The sequence below is a fragment of the Etheostoma spectabile genome, chromosome 19 (assembly GCF_008692095.1).
Source record: "Etheostoma spectabile isolate EspeVRDwgs_2016 chromosome 19, UIUC_Espe_1.0, whole genome shotgun sequence".
Taxonomy (NCBI): Eukaryota; Metazoa; Chordata; class Actinopteri; order Perciformes; family Percidae; genus Etheostoma; species Etheostoma spectabile.
Genome location: NC_045751.1, coordinates 11,946,914 through 11,969,575, shown reverse-complemented (window position 1 = coordinate 11,969,575; position 22,662 = coordinate 11,946,914). Strand labels below are relative to the sequence as shown.

The following is a 22,662-nucleotide window of genomic DNA, read 5'->3' as shown; positions in this document are numbered from 1 at the left end:
TAGTAACAGCAACATTCTGTCTGTGTTGGATACTACACGGATGTATTTTATACGAGCATTTCAAACGTTACCAGTATTCTTCATTGTTTTGCTTTGGACACTGTGTTTCATTGAGCCTTGCGATTCCCATCAAAAACTTAAAATTCTGTCTCCCCCCCCCCCCCCCCCCATCATAACTGTTTGTTGTATTCTCGGGTCGGGTGTTTTACTCTCGATCGGCGTTGGATGACACGGCATCTTTTTATTTACTAAGGCAGTATAGGACTTTCCTCTTATTTGAAACTACATCGTCCCGAGGTCTGCAGGGACATATCACCTGCGCTCACAGGATTTGTTTTTATTGACCGTCACTAAAGACGCCACTGACTTCGGCCCCAAAAGGGCTTTAATGTTTGCAGCCCCATCTGCTTGGAATCAGCTTCAAAATGAACTACATTTGAAGGAGTTGGGCTCCTTTTATTCTGTAAAGGCTTGTTAAGGACCTTACAGCAAGGGCAGTCTGTAGTCATGTTTTTAAATTGATTAGGACCCTGGTATTTTATGATGACATTGTTGATGAATATGAGTGAAAAGGTGTTATGTATTTACATGTAAGGGTTCTCTGCTTGGAAATCGTGCTGCTGCCACTGCAGGACACTCTTGTAAAATGAGGATTTTTAATCTCAAGGACTTTTTTATCCCTGGTTTAAATAAAGGTTTTGAATGAAAAATTTAAGAATTGGAACAACGGAAGCAAGGCTTAGGAAAAAGAAAGACGGATAGTTATTGTCTTGTTTTTGAAGGTGAGTTGTTTTTAACTGGAGGCTGAGGTTGAGGCTGAGCAGAGGGACACGGAGCAGATGCCATAAGGGTGTCCGCAAATATGAGAGGAGGGTGAAGAGCTCACTGATCAGGTACCAGTTCAACTTTGATAGTTACCATGTACAGTTTTCAAATGATCTAATTATTACCATTTAGTTAAAATTCATGCAACCTATACTGCCACTAGTATAGACTGAGGAGGACAGAAAAAAAAACGTTACCAGGCTGCAGGATCTGGTCGACAAATTGCCGATGAAGGTCAAGGCATACAAGAGGCAGGCTGAGGAGGCGTGGGGGGTAAGGAAAAAACAAAAGTTTGACAATATGTCAGTGAATTTAATGACGTAGTACTATGGATCTTGTGAAACATTTACACTTCTTTGCGGCTGTGTCAGGGAGGAAACAGTGGCCAACGACCATCTGTCCAAGTGCAGGAAGGTCAGCATGAGCGGAGGAGGCTGAGGATGCGCGCTGACATCGCAGAAGTCCCGGTCAACCAAGCTGCGGGCAAAGAGCCGGGACTTGGCAAGGTAAATAAAATACGTGGTTGGTGAAAAATAACAAACTAAGAAATTAGTCTTACAATTTACTGTAATATGTTAGAGAAATCTTACAGTATATGTTTCAACTTATAAAGAAAGGTTAAATACTATAAAATAAAAGATCACAATGATGTCCCCTATAAGCTATTCAAACAAACATTTGTGTTCTACGGAAAAGAAGCAGCAGGAAAACACACAAGAGTATGGCTGTGTGAATCATATAATATGTGAGGAAAAGTCAAGCGAATAAAAGAAAAAGTTATTGTTGATTATAAATCTGTTCGTAATACTTTCATCGCTGTGCTGCTTGTTAAGGGTAGATTTTTTTGGGACATGAAAAACGCTTAAAAAAATCCGCAAATGTGGGTGATGGTGAACAATATGGGAGTGAAGAATACATACAAGGTGAAAAAAAGCAAATGTTTTTCTTAACCTGACACAAAGGCACAAAAAAATATTGTGACTAAGATTTAAAGCTGCAAGCAGCGATGAACGGGCAAGTGTCCTCGCAGGTACGGCAGACACACATCTTTGCTGTGTGTGCATTTCCTTTCCGAGGTTCTCGACACTGAAAAATCCAAAGATTGATTTTGCTGCAGCTATCTGTGTGTGTGCTTCTCTCTGTGGACCCAACCGCTCCTTCCTTAAAAAACTTCCATATGGAATAGTTAAAGTCTGTATTTTTGTCAAAAAAGAGAGCATGATGCCTTCTATTTCATAGCTTCGATAAATTACCACTACTAATCTGAACTAACAACATGATCCACTTCACTAGATAGATAGAAAATGTCACGCTGTGCTCTACAGTTTAAAAAACAAAAAGTATTATTGTGTGCACTGCTGCGTTGCTAACTGATAGCAACTCACCAGGAGACTTCTCAACTCTCGGCAATTCCTCATAGTTCATAGCTAGAACTAGGCTGAGGCTACTCGACCGATGTGACATCATAACCAAATTGAAATAAAAAAAACAAAACTTGAATACCTAAAATGACAAAAAAATGGTCTTAAATATTTGGAGACCATTTTTAAAATGATATACATATCTTTGAGGTACGTGTTTTACCAGGGGTGGTTTTTACCCTTTTACATTCCTTTAAATGGTTCACAGAGGGGGCATGTCTGGGTAAATAAGTGTGATAGAGTTATAGGGGGCGGCTCAATGTCACAGGTAGATAAACATTTAAGTCAGTAAATCTGAAATAACGTTTACCAAGAGACAACCGTTCCTGTTTCACAGCCACTTAAGGAAGTTGTTAATGTATAACGGCGCATTGTGTTAGCTATCAAATTCTTCATAGCTTTTGTCACAGGTCCACCGGGTCCATCTATATCCCAATTGTTGTCCTGTTTGGTGTTAATCGGAATATAAATAAATATGGCCAGATATGCAACTTCTCTTCAACAGCCCCAGACATGACAGTTGGTCCTCTGTAACTTGCAAATCTTTGGATAGCATTTTGTCAGAGGGTCAGTAGATACTACCTGCAGTGTGGACCCCCTAGGCCTGACTACAATCAGGGCCTAGGAGGAGTTTAGAAAGATGTAAAAACCAAGAAAAAAATGTATAAAAGTCAAAATGGCCGCCTTCCATTGCAAGCCGGAGATACTGAAGGTAAAATGGGGAAAGATGTCTGTTATGAATTAGAACAATATGGTATCAAATCCAGTGAAGATCGTAGTAGTAACTCTGTCCAAATGTTTAAGGCCTTCCACCCATAGGGGGCCTATGGAGCCGCTTACAGGTAGCAGCCAAATTGCAAAAAGTCTCGCCAAAGCTCCCAGGTGTTTCTGTGGGCACCAAGTTTGTGAGTTTGTATATAGAGGTTGTCAAAACATGTGCCCAAAGGGCGAAAAACCAGGCTAAGAACAAGTAGGACCAGTCCCAAGCCTATGAACGATTTAATATACTGCACCTGGCTGCAAGATTCTGAGAGTTTTTGTGGGGGGCTCATAAAGTCCTTTTTCAAACAAAGTTCGTTAAACTGAGAAAGTTCAGACGGAAAATGCGGCTAGTGTAAATTTTACATTTCTTTTGATTTTTTTTACTAAAAATAGCTTCATAGAGTTCCAGATGATACGCATTGTAACCTGAAAGTTGGATGATGAATTACTACTTTTGTCGAATCAGGGTGCCAATTAGGGGAGCTCGGAGCAAATGGCAGTGAGTGTGCCCGCATGCTAAGGGCCCCTCAAAATGAGAGAATGGGAGAGGTGCGGAAATAATAAATAAGACTTTAAAAAAACAAAAGCAATTGCACTTTGTGCCCCCAAAAAAAAAAAAGGACACGGTTGGTGCCCTTGCACTGCAGTGCTGGGCCCTAATTGCCTAATCCAAGATGAGCTCTGACTGGTGCCCAATCTTTGGACATTTGGACAGCAAAAATAAACTCTGACACCTCCAGAATAAACTTTGGCTCGAATAGACAGAAGTTGTTGGATAACACCAAGAAATATCAGAATACAGGGTTGTCTGCGCCTTTTACCAAAGTCAACAGCCCGGCTGAAAGAATCTACCCACAGATGGACAATGCAATGCTCCTATTCCCCAACAACAGGAGATCCATCACACACAGAACTGCTGCGTTATGATTTTCACAAAATTCAGGGCCTTAAACACATGTAAAAACTGCCTCCGCTCTGGTGGCTCAACAGCAAAGCAACAGGGGGTTGCTTAGGGAGTTGCAAAGTCTGTGTGGGTCTCGCCTAAGCAGTGTGGGGTACTGCCGGGGACGGAGCCACCATAAACTCGGCCAGAAACTGGTGATGGTTCCAGTCGATTAGCTATGCCATACCACCTGCATAGACTGTAATAATTCTAAAAATATTTGTATCTCAGTGCCGCAGCTGGTATGTGAATGTAGAAACGTGTGATCACACATTCCAATCATACAAAATCTTTACAAAACTCCGTACACGCTTGAAGTTTTAGGGCGCCATGCCAATAAAATAACCTGTAAAAATTAACCAAAGACAATCAGTAGTGGCCCGAGGGGTTCATAGGGGGGCAATAAGGCTGGTTACAACCAGTAATAATACATCGTCGAACGCTTATTCCAGTATTGGGTCGTGGGGGCGAGCTCGTAGGGGACCCCAAACTTCCCTTTCCCGAGCAACATCCACCGCTCGACTGGGGGATCGCGAGGCGTTCCCAGGCAGGTTGGAGAATAATCTCTACACCTTTGTCCTGGGCTCCCCGAGCCTCCTCCCAGGCTGACGTGCCTGGAACACATCCCTAGGGAGGCGCCCAGGAGGCATCCTTACAAGCTGCCGAAACCCACATCAACTGGCTCTTTTCTACACAAAGGAGCAGCGGGATACTAACGGATGTCTGTGCACTCACATATCTCTAAGGGAGACGCCAGCCACCCTCCTGAGGAAAACCATTGCGGCTGCTTGTACCCTGGATTCGTCTTTCAGTCATGACCCAGGCATTCAGACCATAGGTGAGGGTAAGGCAACGAAATTGACCGGTTAGATGAAAGCTTTGCTTCTGGCCACACCGGTGCGATAAACGAAGAATCCCGCACCGGTCTTGATCCGAGTCTCCGACCAATCTCAAGCTCCATGGTCCCCTCCCTCGCAAACAAGACCCCACGTTATTAACTCCTTCCCACTTGGAGTAAGGACTCACTCCTACTGAAGAATGCAATCCATCGGGTCCTGTGAGAAACCATGGCCTCCGATTTAGAGGTGCTGATCTCATCCCAGTCGCTTCACACTCAGCGGCAAACCGAATACAGGGAGTGCTGAAGGTCACAGGCCAGACGCCGCCATACAGGCCACATAATCTGCAAAAGGGGCAGCGATGAGATCCCGAGCCCACCGAACTTGCAACCTGAATACACCTCGATATCTTGTCCATAAATGTTATAAACGGTTGGTGACAAGCGCAGCCCTGCAGAGCCCAACCTCCCTGGAACGGTCCGACGTACTGCAGAGAACCTGGACACAGCTCTCGCTTGGTCACCAGAGATGGTGGCCCTGAAAGGGACCCCTCACCCCATAACTCCCAGAACCTCCCACCGTTTCTCCCGGGGGACCGTCATACGCCTTCTCCAGATCACAAAACACAATAGACTGGTTGGCATTCTCCCGGCTCACTCCAAGATCCTGCAAGCGTAAAGATTTGGATCCGTGTTCCACGACCAGGACGGAATCTGATTGTTCCTCTTCAATCGAGGTTTGACTATCGGCGAACCCTCCTTTCCAGCACCTTAGGGAGACTTTACCAGGGAGGCTGAGAAGTGTGATCCCCCTATAATTGGCCACAACAACCCCTCTGGTACCCCTTTTTGAGAGGGAACCACCACCCAGTCTGCCTCTCGTATCACTGTACTAGAATTCCACGCATGTTAAAGAGGCGTGGTCACCAAGGAAAGCCCTCAACACCCAGAGCTTTCAGCAGTTCTGGCGGATCTCATCAATCCCTGGCGGCTTTGCCGTGTGGAGTTGTTAAACTACCTCAGCCAACCTTCACAGGGAAATTGAAAAAAATCCCCATATCTTCCAGCTTGCCTCAATCACAGAGAACGTGTTCAGTGGTATTTAGGGTTCCTCAAAGTGGCGCCTTACACCGCCTATTCCTCCCCAGGTGAGGTCAACAACGACCTCATTATTGGATACAGCTGGGATGATTCCCAGATCCCCTCCTGAGGTGGCGAAAAACAGTTTTCCAGAAGTACCTGGTGACGACTTTTTGTTTCCGAACGTCCTTCTCCAGTCTTCTCCAAAACTTCTCCACAACCGCTGCTTGTATCTGTAACGGCAGAGGCCTGCAGCCTTCGGACCGTGGTATCTGTGCAAACTGCTTCAGCAGTCCTCCGGGATACATATCCGGAAAGACTCCATCAGTCGGACGCCTTCCATGACCACCGGTGTCACCAGGGTTTTGTGGGTTACCGCACCTTGAGGCACCTAAGACCCTTAGACCACAAGCTCCCCGGCGCAGCTCAGCAATGGAAACTTTGAAATTGTCCACTCAGGTTTCAATGCCCCCAGCCTCTACCGAGGATGCACAAAAAGCTCTGCCAGAGGTGGTGAGTTGAAAGTCCGTCGGACTGGGGCCTCTCCGACGGTCGCCAAATTTTATCCGCACTAGCGTTTGGGGCTTACCACACCCGGGTCTGTCCAGAGTCTCCCCCATCCCTGACCCAACTCACAACCCAGAGGGGGCAGTTGACAGCTCCGCCCTCTTTCACCGAGTGTCCAAAACATACGGCCTAAATCAGATGAAACGATTAAAAATCGATCAGTGATCTCGGCCTAGGGTGCTCTGGTAACATCGTGGTTTGTTATGGACAATCCATGGACTAGCAAAGAAGTCAAGAACAGCAACCACTCTGGTTAGAGAGGGAGGCCGTTCCTCCCAATCAAGCCTCTCCAAGTATCTCCATCAATTGCCCACTGTGGCGTGAAGGTACCCCAGCAGAACTATGGTTTCCCCTATTGAGCCCCATTCAGGACTCCATTCAAGGTCTCAAGAAGGCTGAATACTCCAAACTCTGTGTTTGGGGCATATGCACAAACAACAGTCAGAGGTTCCCCCCCCCATACCCGAGGTGTAGGGAGGGCAACCCTTCGTGCCACCGGGGTAAACTCAACGCAGCGGCGCTCAGCCGGGGGCTGGTGAGTATCCCCACACCCCGCCCGGAGCCTCAAACCAGGGCAACTACGGAAGTAGGACAGAGTCCAAACCCCCTATCCAGGAGTACGGTGCCAGACCGAGAGTGTGCGTAGTGTACGCCCCACCAGAGCCAATGTGGTAGCGCTCCACCTACGCACACGTTCCAGCTCCGTCCCCACAAGAGGCGAAGTTCCACCACCAGAGCCAGCTCTGCCGCCCGGGTTTGGTCCGTGCGGCCACATGAACCTTTGCCGCCACCCATGTGGCAGCGCACCCGACACCCACGGTTTCTCCACAGGTGGTGGGCAAGGGGAGGTACAACAGTATATTTGCCAAATAAATTTTTGTTTCACATGGGTGGTTATGTGTACTTTCCGACCCCTTCAGCAGGATGACTTTCACAAATAATATTGTATAAGGTAGATATGAGGCTGGAAAGAGCTTTAGATGTAGTACAGTAAGCGTCACGGTCCAAAAATGTACTAGTTGAAAAAAGTGGTTGGCAGTTGATGTAGCATCAAACGTCGTAGCAAAGGATGGCCGAAGATTTTTTATCCATAGTGGAACGGGTTTTGGACCCAACCTAAGTCATGGAGCAATTGCATAGACAGACAGACAATGACAGTAATCAGAAATAGCCGTAGCCAATGAGCATAGACATATACAGTAGCATAGCACAGACAGTAGTATAGGACATAGAAATGACAGACAGTAAACATTTTTGGCACATGTTTCACAGAAGGGCCATATTTGAACAAGGCCTACAGAATACGGCGAATACTACGGTGATAGGGTCAGAAGGTAAGCTGAGAGGAGTGTGTTGTGACATAGGCGTGGGATGGGGGGTGCGGAGGTGCGGGCCGCAAACCCCTAGTGGCAAAGCTTCAAAACTGCAATGAAAATAAAAATGAGCTTAAAAATTTATTTACTGTACTGAATGATTCTGTAATACATTTACTATTTATTCTCTTTATGTCTATTTATTGTTGTGGGTGGGGGGCATATACAGTATGGAATTATAAAGGTATGCTCCTAAAACAGGCGTTTATCCACCAGCCCCACCAGTCCATACAGTGCTTCAACACCGAAACCGTCCCAACAGGAGAGCCCAATTTGGATGATCTGGATATTCAGGGTCTCATGGCAGAGGTTATATCCTAACTCAGAGCACAAATAATGTTTGGTGTACTGAAACTCACAGTACAGACCAGTGTTTACATTTTTGCGTCTATTCATGCCACTGCAGGCCCGAAGTGGCCTATATTTAGCCTAGATGAAGGTTAATTTATTGTAGTATGCCGATTATAAAGAAAAATAGTATGTAACATTTAAAATCGGTCACATACTGTCAGAAACGAACTAGTTTGTATAGTCTGTTATGTTTTGGCACTTAGAGCTTTTTGCCATTAGCTGGTTATGAAAAGCTTACTCTACTGGAGGTAGTAGGGTTAGTGTCAGGTCATGGAGGGGTGGGTAGTGAGTTTTGGAAAAAGGTGACAGAGGTGAGTGGTCTGCAGAATACGCGATGTGTACCCCCCCAGCATCCCCAGCCAAAAATATCTTCCCCCGCCTCTGTGGTTAGGTACATCCTGCATTTGAATCATGTGACTTTACTATACAGTAAAGGTTATCTAATAGTATAACTGTTACGTAGGCTATTAGATGAATTACTTACAGCGAGGTGTAAAAACCCAATGGGGTATTATATTAAGGTCATCCACTGTACAAGCACTGGGTGTTAATCTTAAAGCCCCTCCACTTCGGATCCATTCACACGGAGTGTAGGAGACACTTGACTTGAGTTATGGCTGAAATTGCTGCCTGGTATTCAGTTAGAAATTTATCCACCATGAGCATTGCCTTCTGTGAGCTGTCCTTTTATGGTCTTTTCTGTAGACACAAATATGGTTAAACATGAATGGTCAACGTCAGGGCCTGAAATTAGCACCTGACCACCAGCAATTGCGGGGGAATTTGCAACTGGCGGGTACACGGTCAATAGAATTTAGTTATTCAGACGCGTAAACTATTGGTAAAGCAGGGTATGCAGCTGCTACGCGCAGACAATGGCTTGGCAGTCGGGGCACCCGATCGCATTTTAATCCACTCGAGACAACACCCAGCACAGTCAACATGCAGCCACTAACAATCGGGAGTGAGACAAGTCAAATATTTCCGTGTTTCTGATATTGAAGGAAGGAAGTGGTGACTCAACATCTACATTACCAAAAAAAACGTCCTGCAAGATGTACACATTTTACATTGAGGTACGCTGTGAGTCTTTTCACTCTAAAAGCTGCGGAAACTTAAGCAGTTGTATACTCGGCTCCTTGCAGATGCTGCTCCGATACCCCGCGACTGGTGTGTGATTGTGAACACACACATCACACACGTGGATGCAGGAAAAACCGCAGAGAAGATGTACTGGATGACCTAAATTGAGGACAACTACTAATTATGCAGGTGCAATGATAAGGTAAAGTCCCAATAACTACTTCATCAAACTTTATGAAGTGTGTCCCAGCCAGGTATAGGAAAGTTGCTTTATGCTGGTTATCAAGGCAGGTCCCCCTCCTAACAGCATGTGATGACGGCGCAAGTCCATGCAGCAGGTACCAGAAAAGAAACAGGATAGTATCATAGAGAACAGCACTTCATGTTTTTCCCTTTATGAGGCAAAAAAAGTGGCTGGTACAAGTGACTGTGGCAGGTGGATTCTTAAATTCAAAAAGTTAACTTTCAGGCCAGGTCAACTGTTTCCAATCATACGTTCTCATCTGGTTACTGTAATAGTCGCAGACTGGAATTTCCGAAGCTTCAAAAACTGCCTTGGCTTTAATGTCCGCCCCCAGAACACCAGGTGTCCTCGGACCTCTTATTTCAGACGTTTCACACATATTAATACGTGAGTTGAAAAATGCAGCACACAAAATGTTAGGCGACGGTATTAAAAGAACCATAAAAACAAATTAGCACTTCAAAGAGTACAACTGACTGATTTATGCTCAAAGCTGGGACAGGTTGTACTAGATGAGCAGACAAGACATTTTTTAATTTGTTGAGGGAAGAGCACCAAATTATTTAAGTAATTAGCTATTTTTGCCAGTATTAGTTATTAAAAAGTCACTTTTTGACTGCAGTTCTTATTTCATAATCATGATGTGTGGTGAGCATAACGTATTTCTTATTCTCAAAAAAACAGTTTACAAGTGTACAGAGCTTTATCATTTTTCTTCAAAGAAACCTCAATAGCATGTACGCTGACTTTGAGAAATGAGGTAAATTCTGGAGGGGGGGAGTGCTTTGCTGTGAGAAATCAATCAGCTGTGTGCTCACTGAACCGCCATGGTGGGCAAGCAGGCCTCTGAAAATAAAATAATCTTAACATTGATGACAAAAAGGAATAAGAAGCATTGTAGGAGCCATCCTAAAACATTTTAGTCATTGTTTTAAATTGTGTGAGAGTTTAGTAAACAAAGATGTAGTGAACATCCCAGTCAGTGAAATCTGAGAAAAGATGCCTGAGGTATTTTACTGACAGTACCTTAGACTTATGTGGCTAACTATTTCACTGTTTTTGCTATCTAATATGTAGTACAGTAGCTTGTGTAATATTGGACATTTGCGTGAAAATTACATTTTTAAAAGTCTTTTCGGTCATTGATCACGACCAGAAAGACAAACATATTTCAATTGAGTAATCAATCAAATACCAAAGTCCACTAAATTACCAAAAAAGGGCTTTGACGAGGAGCCCCGAAGAAAATGGGGCTCATAGAAGACAGGATCGGTCTACATCAAGCCCAAGATAGCTGACAACTGGTCACTCTGCCTGTTAATCCTATCACTATATAATGTGGATGGCTCTCTTAAAAACAGACTTTCTCAGAGTAGTTTCTTTTTATAGAGAGCTTGTGTGAATGTACAGTTGCATGAAAATTTTGTTTTGATAATTCTTTTTGGAGCATTTTGATAATCCCAGAACAGACAAACATATTTTATCAAATATCTGCATCTCACCCTAAAACAGGTATCCACTAAAAAATCCACTAAAATACGTAAAGTTGGAAATCCACGGGAAAATCTCAAAGCATGGCAAGATTTTTTCTGGTAACACTACTAAACCAGTGTGTTTCCTAATGTTGAAAGCCAAATTCCCAGTTGGTTGCGCTCTCCCACTTGATGCCATGCCCACTCTCCCCCTTCAAACAGCAACTTTGAAACAACTCAAATTTCCAAGAGGAGCTGAAGAGGGGCCCCGAAGAAATGTGGTCCATAAAAGATAGCATATGTTTACATCGACCAGCCAAGTTGCTGAAAATGGCTCACTCTGCCTGCTTATCCTGAAATCATTCTATATGTGGAGGATCTCCTTTAAAAAGACATCTCAGAGCCTGAAAGGATTGAAATTAATTTCCGGAGACATTTGACATTTTTGACTAAATGGATGTTAAGTTATGTTAGAAAGGATAGATAAATGTGATAAAAAATGGCAATTGTAAAGATAATTTGCATATAAGAATAATTTGATAAATAATAACAGGAGGTTATACAGGGTATGTTTAAATAGGCACCTACAGATTTGCAAAAAAATACCCAACGATCCAATTCATGATGTGAAGTGTAAAAAGTAATTTTGCTTTTTGTCCTGCATTTTCCTTAAAGGTTGCCAAAAGTTTAAAACGAAGTCCAACATCACATCATTGAAAAACAAGTTCAACACCATTGTGCTTTATACAGTGGGGTTTGAAGGTTGGGGACCCAGACAAAAAATGTATTAATGTGCATAAGAAGCCAAAAAAGACGGAAAAATCTCTAAAAGCCATCAAATGACAGATTATACATTTGTAATTATATGTCACAAAAAGTTAGATTTTATTTCATCATCTACACTTTCAAAAAAACAGAAAACAAAAAAAATGGCGTCTGCAAGTATTCACAGCTTGGAAACGGCGTTTGTTGCCAGCCAGAGTCTTTTGATTCTGTTTGGGTATCTTTGCCATTTTCCTTCCAAAAGTCTTCCGTCTTTGAGAGTTCTGGGCGGTCTGACAAGCATGCGTCTTTTAAGGTCGATCATAGATTTTCAATTATGTTGAGTTCAGGAGATGTGAAGGCCATGGCAACAACCTTCAGTTAAGCTCTTGATGTAATCCACCGGGGTTTGAGGTGATTAGGATCATTATCCATTTGTCGAAGCCATCCCTCTCTAACTCAGCTTTTTCAAGATGCATCAAGTTAGCGCCCAAAATTTGATGAAATTTTATTAAATTCATTTTTTTTCTGTATACGCGTGAAATGTTCCCTGGCCCAATGCGGCAATACAACCCCAAAGCATGATTGATCCCCCCCCCCCCCATGCTAAACAGTTGGACAGAAGGTTCTTTTAGTCAATTCTGTGCCTTTCTTCTCCAAACGTACTTTTCTCATGCAAGCCAAATAAGTTCTATTTTACCTCACGGGTCCAGTCCACAGAACTTGTTCCCACAATGCATCAGGCTGGTCTACTTTCATTTACAAACTTTCAACGTGACGTTTGGTGGAGAACGTAGAGAGTTTTTTTCGGATGCTCTTCGTGAAGGACCCATATCTGTTACAAGTGTCGCTGTATAGTGGAATGTGTAGCACAACGCCGTGTCTACAGGCTTTTGCTGATGGATCCTGCAGTCAAACGTGGATTTGGACTTGGCGTTTCTCACAATCCCGCGAGCTGTTCTGTCTGATATTTGTTTGGTCTTCCAGATCTTGCTTTCACTTCCACTGTTCCTGATGAATGACACGCTGTCTTATACATCGAACAGAGGATAGTGGCATCTGAAAACCCTTGTATCTTCTTATAGCCTTCTCCTGCTTGGAGCTGGTGAACTATTTCAGCTTCAGGTTGCTAGACAATGCCTTAGAAGAAGCCATGGTGCTGATGTGGGGCAAGTTAAAAAGTCAGAGAGTCTGGGCATTCTAAAACCTAGAGTGATAATCACATGGTCTTTCGGATGCGGTGATTGAGAACAATCCATGACACTGTCAGGTCTCAGCTTTAACAAGGGGGGGGGGGGGGGGGTACATAATATAAACCTCTTCAGGGTCCCAAACTTTTGCAGAGCCAATTTTTGTTTAGTAATTTAAAAGTGTAAATGATGGAAATAAAATCTAACTTTGGACCTTATTATACAATTGTCAATCTTCATTAGATGGCTTGGGCATTAATACCACTTTTACCTGGGGTAACCAAACTTTCGAAAACCCGTACAAGCATGTTTAATAGGGTCAAGAATTTACCAAACAAAAAAAAAAAAAAAATAAAAAAAAACAAAAAAAAAAAAAAAAATGCGCAAGCACGAAGATAATTTAAGACCATAAGTCAATGTTCATTACCTTTCATGCATTTGCTGTCTGTCAGAAAAATTCCACTATTAATTAAAATCTTACAACACCAGTCTTCAATTAAAGAATGTTAATTATCAATCACCAAACATCTTAAAGGTAATCATTTAAGGAGGGGTTAACCCCAACAGTTCCTAGTATATTTCTTTAAATAAAAACGTAATATGTATTGTCTAGGTTGTAAAAGAAATCAAAAAGCTGATTAGGGTGCGATCTCCAAATATCGAACCCGCAAAAATGCTTTGAGTCAGCTGTCACCTACCCTAATGGCAAATAAAGTCTGCTTACCTTGCTTGGAAGCACACAGACTGATAGTAAGGGGTCCATGGGAGGCCTTAGCGTGTTGGAGGCGACTGAAGTTCAAGCTTGTGTGAGGTGGTCTAACTACTCTGCATCGTACCATTAGATGTATTTCTCATTTGAAAAATATATGACATATAGAGTTTACTAAATATTTTGTTAATTGACTCTGGTTAATCTTGGCTTTAAAAGTACAACACTAATAAAATAAAAAGAATTAAAGCAGAAGAACAGTAAATATAAAAAATACTGTTAATACAATACAATTAAGAAATAAAAAAAAATACCAACATTGAAGAGAAGGAATCCATAGTGCAAATATCAGTATAGTGAGATTTAAGATTTGAATATAAATAGAGTGCAAGGCAGCTCAGGTAGAATAGTATGTATTCATGCACTCTACATCTTTGATACAAGATTTTACACATCTCTATAAGAGAGTAGGAGAAAAATATGTCAACACAGTCCCCATTTGAGGTTGTTCCTACACGACTAACCCATGATGTTTGTCACTAGGATTGTGGAGTGCCACATTCTTTTCCAAGGAGAACGGATAAGGTATGGCACCTTTATTTTAAATTTGAGCGTATATCCATGACCTTAGGCGTTTGCATCAATTAGGACAAAACTCCACAACGACTAGTGTTAATGACAATCCCAAGTTAACAAGCCAAGAAAAGTAGACTTTTTATCGAGCCTAATAGCAAATTGTCTCAATGGGCTTTACAATCGTACATCATGTGAAACTATGGTCCCTTAAACGGAAGACACCCAGGAAACGAAACTGAGCATGAAATTCCTCCCTGGATGGAGAGGACATGCAAAGATGTGTGTAAATTATAGGCAGTATGAAATTAAAGATAGACAATCTGCCGGTCTGAAAGCTTTAACTACGCTGACGGTCCTTGTAATATGTAAAATAATATTTTTTGATATTGATATATTGCTGTTTAGTACTAACACCAGGCCATTTAGGACATGTGCAATGATATGAACAGAAACTCATTCAGATTGCTGTTGTTTGACTTACTGACTTGAAATGATGGCAGAACTCAATTTGACAAGAATCTGTTAATTATTTTAGTGAACAATATATTCTGGGCTTTTCCAGTCAGGGGCTTTAAGTTTATACTGCTACATATATAGATTGCTCTAATGTGTAGTACTCCACAGACAGTAACCGCCCATGAGTACGGACGCGAGATGGCCATTATGGCCAAAGCTGCCGTTTCTTCGTAAGCAAGGAAAAGGGAGAATTGAGGTCAAAGTTCACCATTTTGAGGCCAAGAGTGCCTGCTACGTGGACGATGTCAAGGAGGCTGTACTTGAAGGCAAAATCATGCAAGAAAGATGGTGACAAAGTCACCGTCGAAGTCCCTGGACACTAAGGAGGTTAGTATCATGAGTCACTGTCAACGGGGAATTCTTATCTAGTTCTTATTGTGTCTTATGTCTTGTCCTGTGCAGGAGAGGCCAGTAAGAAAGTGACGGCTATCCAATGAACCCTCCCAAGTATGAAAAGATTGAGGACATGGCCATGATGACCCATCTCAAGAAGCCCTGTGATGTATAAACATCAAAGAGGTTTGCAGCATGGATGACTCGTAAGGGACAATCTGCAAATGAGAACAGAACATTGTGAATTGTAAAACTTGTAGGAAACATAGCGTTAAGTGTGGAATCTCTATGATCCGTTTCAGACTACTCTGGGTGTTCGGTGCCACTGTGAAACCCCTACAAGGGCTCCAGTGTACGATTGGAATTTGTGTGGGCGCCTATAGAGGCAAGAAGCGTATGGAGGCTCCGCCCCACATCTTCTCTGTCTCTGACAACGCCTTTCAGTTAAGCTTACTGGTAAGGCATTAGAATGTCAATGTCAATGTAGAAGAAAAATCTAGAAAAATCACTAATGAGCAACTATGGCCGATATCAACCTTCCGTTTTAAGTAAAATCATGAAAATAAGCGTTTTTCAAAATCAAACCATGTCGTGTTACAAGACAAGAGTTTGATACCTTTCAGTAGGGTGTCCAAACCAACACAGCACTGAGACGGCTATGGACTGAATTTTAACACACATAAGACAGTTACAAAGTAAACCTGGTATTACTACCTTAATGGATCAAGGGTTGAAGACTACGTGTGAACCAGGATTGGAAAAAATTGTCCATGCTTCTCATCTCAGTAGACGTAATAGTAACGGGTCTGTTACAGGCGCCTGAATAAATCAACCAGAAAGCCTCAGCTAAATTGAAAGGCGATCCAGCCTACACTAAGAACAGCACTGGTCACAAATCTACAATTTCTGAAGTCCGTAAACGGTTTTTCTGTGTCTCAAAGAATGGATTTCAAGTACTTTGCTAGTTATCAAATCACTAAATGTAGAGACTTTGGATTGACCTGGCTGAATGTGCTCTACAAATAAAGCTGCTTGCCTGCCTAGAATGGATCCGTATAAGGGGTTTTGGTTTAGGAAACAGTAAATTATTCTTTTTAATTTCAGATAGGGAGACCCGTCTGTCTTGATACGTAAAGTTGGTACATTTACATTTGTTTGCTTTGACGGTAAAATAAGATCTTGATCAAATTCGGAAAAAGTCTATGTGATACCTAGTGGAGAATCTGGTGCGCTTTTTGGGGTGGATGGAAATGACGTAAACACCAAGCGTGTCTCAGTACTTTGCAAACAATCCAGTGGTGGACCGAAGAGGACGAATCCAAAGGGAGGTCACCTCTAGGTTACAATTCAGGGTTCTTCCTCTATAGAATATTTTTTCAAAGGGGAAAATGTAAACTGTAATTCAAAACCGGGATTAGGGGTACTGGAGATCAGAACTTATTGCAGCCAATCCCTGCGGGAGGCCTATGGTAACCAAAACGATCAGGAATGACAACTCTTCTCGTTTGTAAGTATGGAATAATTTTCTACACATGAAAGAAGTCTTGTTAAGTTGCCAATGTGGAAGGAAATTAAAAATCCTTTGTCCAAAAGGGTAAATCATCAGAATCCATTTCGGCACAACTGGCAACTGGCTAGGCTGCTATTGAGGCATGTAAGTAATATAACCATGCTACAAACAAATGACTGGAATTGAGAAATGGGCAGACTGTAATGATGAAAATATCTGTAGATCTGTGAGAAGTGCAGAGTGGAATACAGCTTTCTGAGGAAAAGAGGATACAAATCTTCTTCCAGATGATGACGGCCACATTCCTGCTATATTGGTAAGAGGATTAGGAAGATGAACATGTTTAACCGTTTAAATATGAACAAAAAATTCTGCGTGTTCATATGATTCTTGACGTGTTTACCCTTTTTGATCTCCAGATTGGACACTTATCACAACCAACCCTACGATTCCCCATGGGTAGCATGGGTCAGATCACTGTGGCCAGCACTTGATGACAAAGTTGAGCTGGAAGACATGAGTAAGTGATGTGTACTTTCAAATTTTAATATTCACATCAAAACAAATCTTTAGTCCATTTTTCTAAATTGATTATGTTGGGTGGGAATGTTTTGAACTCAGAATGCCATGGATATCCTGGGCTTCCATGGTGAAGAGAAGGTGAGCATCTACAGAATGACGGGTGATGTCATCACCATGGAAAATTGAGTTCAAGCAGAAGCAGCGTGAGGAGGCAGGCTGAGCCTGATGGCACAGAGGGTGAGTATTAAATGCCAGTAAATAGCTTGGGGAAAATGGTAAACAGGTCTTAATCCACGGGTTTAATATACAGGATGGAAATGTCGAACATTTTCCGAGGTGACAAGTTGCTTACCGCGGGCTGAACTCCGCTGACATGATTCAAGGCTCTGTGCTATCCCAGAGTGAAGGTCGGAAAATGAGATGTCACAAGGGGCAGACTGGTAACCTCAGGTAATGAGATAAACTGGTATGAATTCTGTTAATTTACCTGTAGAACAGTGTATTCATTGTGACTTTTTTAATTTTGGATTGTTTTGGTCATTAGTTGACAACTACATTCTTGTTTGTATTCATGTGATGAACGCTGGCCTGCCTGGCAGTCTATCTATGGAGGGATGTTCTTGTGGATGGTCGTCCGTATCACAGAGTTTGGACAGAAAACAAGGCAAGGACAGTTCTACATGGTGTCCTGGATATTGCTGCGCTTGAAATCTTTGATAAGCTCATTTCAAACCAAGTGAGGCCTATATTTTCAGACAGAACCTTTATTTCCCTGGAGAGATGTACTAATTATTTGTTCCATCACAGTTCAACACCTTGGAACAGCTGTGCATCAACTGCACCAAGGAGAAACTGCAACAGTTCTTAACCACAATATGTTGTCCTGGAGCAAGAGGAGTACAAGAAGGAGGGATTGTCTGGATGTCATTGACTTTGGCATGCGACTGGCTGCTGGCTTGAGATTATTGAAAAGTGGATAACCACTCAATTGGTATATCATTTTCTTAATTTTAAACATGTTATCACTAATGACATCGTCTTTACACCATTTCAAGCCCATGGGAATTTCTCCATCCTGAAGAGGAGTGCATGTCACCCAAAGGGCCACGACACATCCTGTCAAGACAAGCTGTATGACCACATCTGGCAAAAACAAAGCATTTGAGGAAGACTAAGCCTGCAAAGGCAAGATTGGGGCCCACGTCCCTGGTCCACTATGCTGGTATCGTTGATACAATATCGCTGGTTGGCTGGACAAGAAAAAGGATCCACTTGGAATGACTCTGTCATTCAGCTTTACGAGAAAGCCCCAGTGAAAATGCTGTCTGTTCTGTATCCTCACGTGTTGAGGGTATGATAGTAACTAAGTAAACGAAAATACATTTAAGGTTCTACTGTAAACTTAACTAAACTGTAGAATGTGCTCAGTGTAAATGATATGTCAAATTCTAACATAACAAGTCTATTTAAAAAACATTTACAGAAATGGTGGAAAGAAGGGGCAAGAAGAAGGGTGGTTCCATGCAGGACTGTGTTTAAAGTTGAGGGGAAGTTTAACATTGCAAAATTATCTCTATACAGTTATCTCAATCTCTGCTCAAACTCTAAATGGGAGTTATAGCATTAAACAAAAAAAATTCCCCCCCAAACATAAAATGTAAATCACCATTTTGGATTAAAGGAGAACTTGGGCAAGCTGATGACTGACTTGAGGAGCACCCATCATCCACTTTGTCGTTGCCGATTCCCAATGAGTCAAAGACTAGGGACATAGAAAAATGTATTCACTCTTCTTTGAAGAGTGATTTTTTGGTAGTATGATTTACTTAATTTTCGAGTTAACTCTGGTATATTGTATTTTTTGAAGGTCTGATGGAGAACTTCCTGGTCATCCACCAGCTAGGTGTAACGTGTCGCGGAGGGTATCAGAATCTGCAGGAAAGGTTTCCCAGCAGAATTCTCTATGCTGACTTCAAGCCGAGGTATTCAATGGAGACTTAAAGAAATTGTGATAGATAATAAAAGAAAGCTATAATGACCATTAACTCTCCTAAAAGGTACAAGGTGCATGAATGCCAGTGTCATCCCGAGGGCCCACTTCATTGACACAACAAGAAGGCGTAAGAGAAAGCTGCTGGGGTCAATTGATGTTAAAGCAGATGAGTACAATTGGACACACAAGGTAAGCCCCTTGATGGCACAGATCTACTTGTTGTACATTAAATGTGGTCAAGAATTTGTCTGTTAAAAAGAGGTAGGTCAGAAAATAGAGAACTTGCACCACCAAGTGGTATGATCGAGCAGGTTACATTTTCTCTTGGGCAACAAGTAATAGTAAAGAGTAGTAAAACACTGCCATACAAGAAAGTATCTGAAAAAAAAGCACAGCTGCCACAGCCTAGAATACAGTAATTGTGTTCCCTGTTTACGGAATGTGCTCCTAACCGAATCTGAGGTAGATAAAAAAACGCTTTCTAAAAATATAGACATTCACATGATTGTGTGGGGTACATGCTCTCTGAGTCAATTCTGGTTTAATGTTTAGAATAAAAGTGTAGTGCGACATGAAGTTATTTTCCATTTTCTCTTGATCAGGGTTCTTCAAGGCCGGTATGCGGGTGTCCTAGAGGAGATGAGGATGAAAAACTGGCCAAATTAGTCACCATGACTCAGGCTTTGTGCGTGGATTCCTCATGAGAACAGAGTTTGTGAAGATGACAAGGGAGGCATGTTGAAAAACAACAATATTGAGTGAGAGCCGCAGATGAATAATGAGAAGAACTTTGCCCCTAACTGCAATTTCTTTCAAACAGGGATGCTATATTGACCACCAGTACAATGTCCGCTCATTCATGATGTCAAACACGGCCATGGATGACGTGTACTACAAGATCCAACCTCTGCTGAAGAGTGCTGAAAAAAACTGAGAGGAGCTGGCAGATATGAAGGAGAAACTATGATCAGATGAAAACTGCCTTGGCTGCTGCCCTGGCCAAGAAGAAGACACTGGAGGAGAAGATGGTGTCCTTCGGAAGGAGAAGAATGATCTGCACTGCAAGTCGCATCTGTAAGTAAACACAGACGGACAGTCTGCTGTGCATGTTTTTTTAGATATGTGCTAACATATATTTTGAAAACACTAAATAGGAATCAGAGGAATCTGAATGAGCGAAGAGAGATGTGGAGGGACTCATCAAGAGTTTAAGGGATTCGCTGGAGGCCAAACTCAAAGCGACAACTGAAAGACTGGAGATGAAGAGGATAATCAACGCTGAGCTACTGCCCAAGAAGAGAAAGATGGAGGATGAATGATCTGGCTCAAGAGATATTGATGACCTGGAACGTACCTTGGCCAAAGTGGAAAAAAGAGAACTGCCACAGAGAACAAGGTTGTAAATAATATCTGTCCAGCGGATCAAGTAGGATTATAATGAGGACCGTGTAAAGCAAGATTCTTCTTGCACTCTTAGGTTAAGACAACCTATGAGGAGATGGCTTCAAAGATGAGAGCATTGCAAGCTGACCAAGGAAAAGAAAGCCTTCAGGAGGCTCATCAGCAGACTCTTGATAGACCTGCAGGCAGAGGAAGACAAAAGTCAACACTTTGCAGGCCAAGGACCAAGCTTGAGCAGCAAGGGGATGATGTAAGTTTTCAAAAGTCTCTGGATTGGCAAGAAAGATCATTCCTCCTAAATGTAGTGGTTAAAAACCGTAATCGATGTTGTGTGGAGGGGTCTTCGGGAGCAAGAGAGAAGCTCCGTATGCGACCTTGAGAGAGCCAGAGAAAGCTCGAGGGATCTGAAACTGGCCCAGGGAATCCATCATGGAGCTTGAAAATGACAATGCAGCGAGTCAGATGGAAGATCAAAAAGTAACGTACTTTTTTAATTTGTAACCCAATTCTCGTAAAAATGTGGCTCAACTGCATGAATCTAGGACTTTATTAAATTCACGCAGGAAGACTTCGAATCAGTCAGTTACTTAGCAGCATTGGACGATGAGACAGTCACTGGTGACTCAGATTCAGAAGAAGATCCAGGGCTCAGGTGACAGATTGCATATCCAAAACATTCTGATGTGTTCCCCAATTGTTGTGTATCAAAAGCGGAAGATTTTACTGAAAGTCATCACATTATATTCAACAGGCATCGCATGAGGACTGGAGGAGGAGATGAGGCTGAGCGTGCTGCTGTGACAAGATGTGAGAAGCAGAGAGCGGACCTCTCCAGGGAACTTGAAGAGATCAGTGAGAGGCTGGAGGGGCCGGTGGTGCCACTGCTGCTCAGATGAGATGAACAAGAAGGTGAAGCTGAGTTCAGAAGATCCGGTCGTGATCTTGAGGAGTACCACTCTGCAGAATGAAGCCACTGCTGCTGCGTTCGCAGAAGCAGGATGGACAGAGTTGTGAGTGGGAGCAGATCGACAACCTCCAGCGTGCTAAGCCGAAGCTTGGAAGGAAAAGAGTGCATACAGATGGAGAAGTGAGACCTCTCCAGCAACATGGCGAAGTTGCTAAGCAAAGGTAACAATGCGGTACATGCTATTTATTAACTAAATAAGGCAGTAAATAATGTACTTATTATAAATAAAAATGCTTCTTGATCTCATCTCTACTCATCTCTTATCACTAGGGAAAATTTGAAAAGATGTGCCGTACTCTAGAGACCAAATTACGAAGTGAAGACCAAGAATGATGAAAACGTCCGTCAATCAATGACTTCAATGACAGAAATCACGTCTCTTGACAGAAAATGGTATCTTAAACTTGTAACTGAATATGGTTATATATCTGCTATATTATTAGCAACATGACAAGAAAATAATGATCATGACATATTTCAACAAGGTGAATCAGCCGTCAAATTGAGAGAAAGAAGCTCTTGTCTCCCAGATGACCAGACGGCACACAGGCATTCACACAGCAGATGAGGAGCTGAAAAGAGAGTGAAGAGGAGGTAAGGTAATGACCATTAAGTGAGGTGTATTGGTGTTATTAGTTTATGGAATTTTGTAAACCCAATCAGATCGTACGACAGGCCAAGGAATGATCTTGACCATGACGCCAATCAGCCCGCCATGCTGTGATCTGCTGTTTTTCTTGGGAGCAGTTTGAGGCGGAGCAGGAGGCCAAGGATGAGCTGCAGCGCGGGAATGTCCAAGGCCAAACAGTGAGGTGGCTCAAGTGGGAACTAAGTACGAACTGATGCTATCCAGCGCACTGAGGAGCTCGAGGAATCCAAGTGAGTAACATTCAAACAATTCAATGGCTTATTCACAAGTGTAACATTTCAGCACAACTCAAATACAGTTCTCACATTTTAACAAATGTTATGAACAGGGTTTTCAATTATTTGTATTTAGTGTCTTACGAAAATAACTTTTACATTAAAGCAGTGCTTTCTTATATTCATCTAGGTTCTGAGTCTATGTAATCATTTGTACTTCATTCATGAAAGAATATCTGGTAATGGGTAGTTTCAGTGGAAAACTAATCTTATCCTTTTCAAACAGGAAAAAGCTTGCTCAACGTCTTCAGGAGGCTGAGGAGCAGATTGAGGCAGTGAATTCCAAGTGTGCTTCTCTTG

At 42.5% G+C, this 22,662-nt stretch overlaps 2 long non-coding RNA genes and 1 pseudogene across 2 annotated transcripts; all 3 read left to right on the top strand.

Moving 5' to 3' along the window:
• LOC116669469 (myosin heavy chain, fast skeletal muscle-like) overlaps positions 1-22,662 on the top strand; it is a 28,306-nt pseudogene that overhangs the window by 2,838 nt on the left and 2,806 nt on the right.
• On the top strand, positions 18,949-19,232 carry LOC116707368 (uncharacterized). Its single transcript, XR_004336491.1, has 2 exons — positions 18,949-19,059; positions 19,135-19,232. It is a non-coding gene; the product is annotated as an uncharacterized LOC116707368 (long non-coding RNA).
• Positions 20,257-20,665, top strand: LOC116707369 (uncharacterized). Its single transcript, XR_004336492.1, has 2 exons — positions 20,257-20,466; positions 20,548-20,665. It is a non-coding gene; the product is annotated as an uncharacterized LOC116707369 (long non-coding RNA).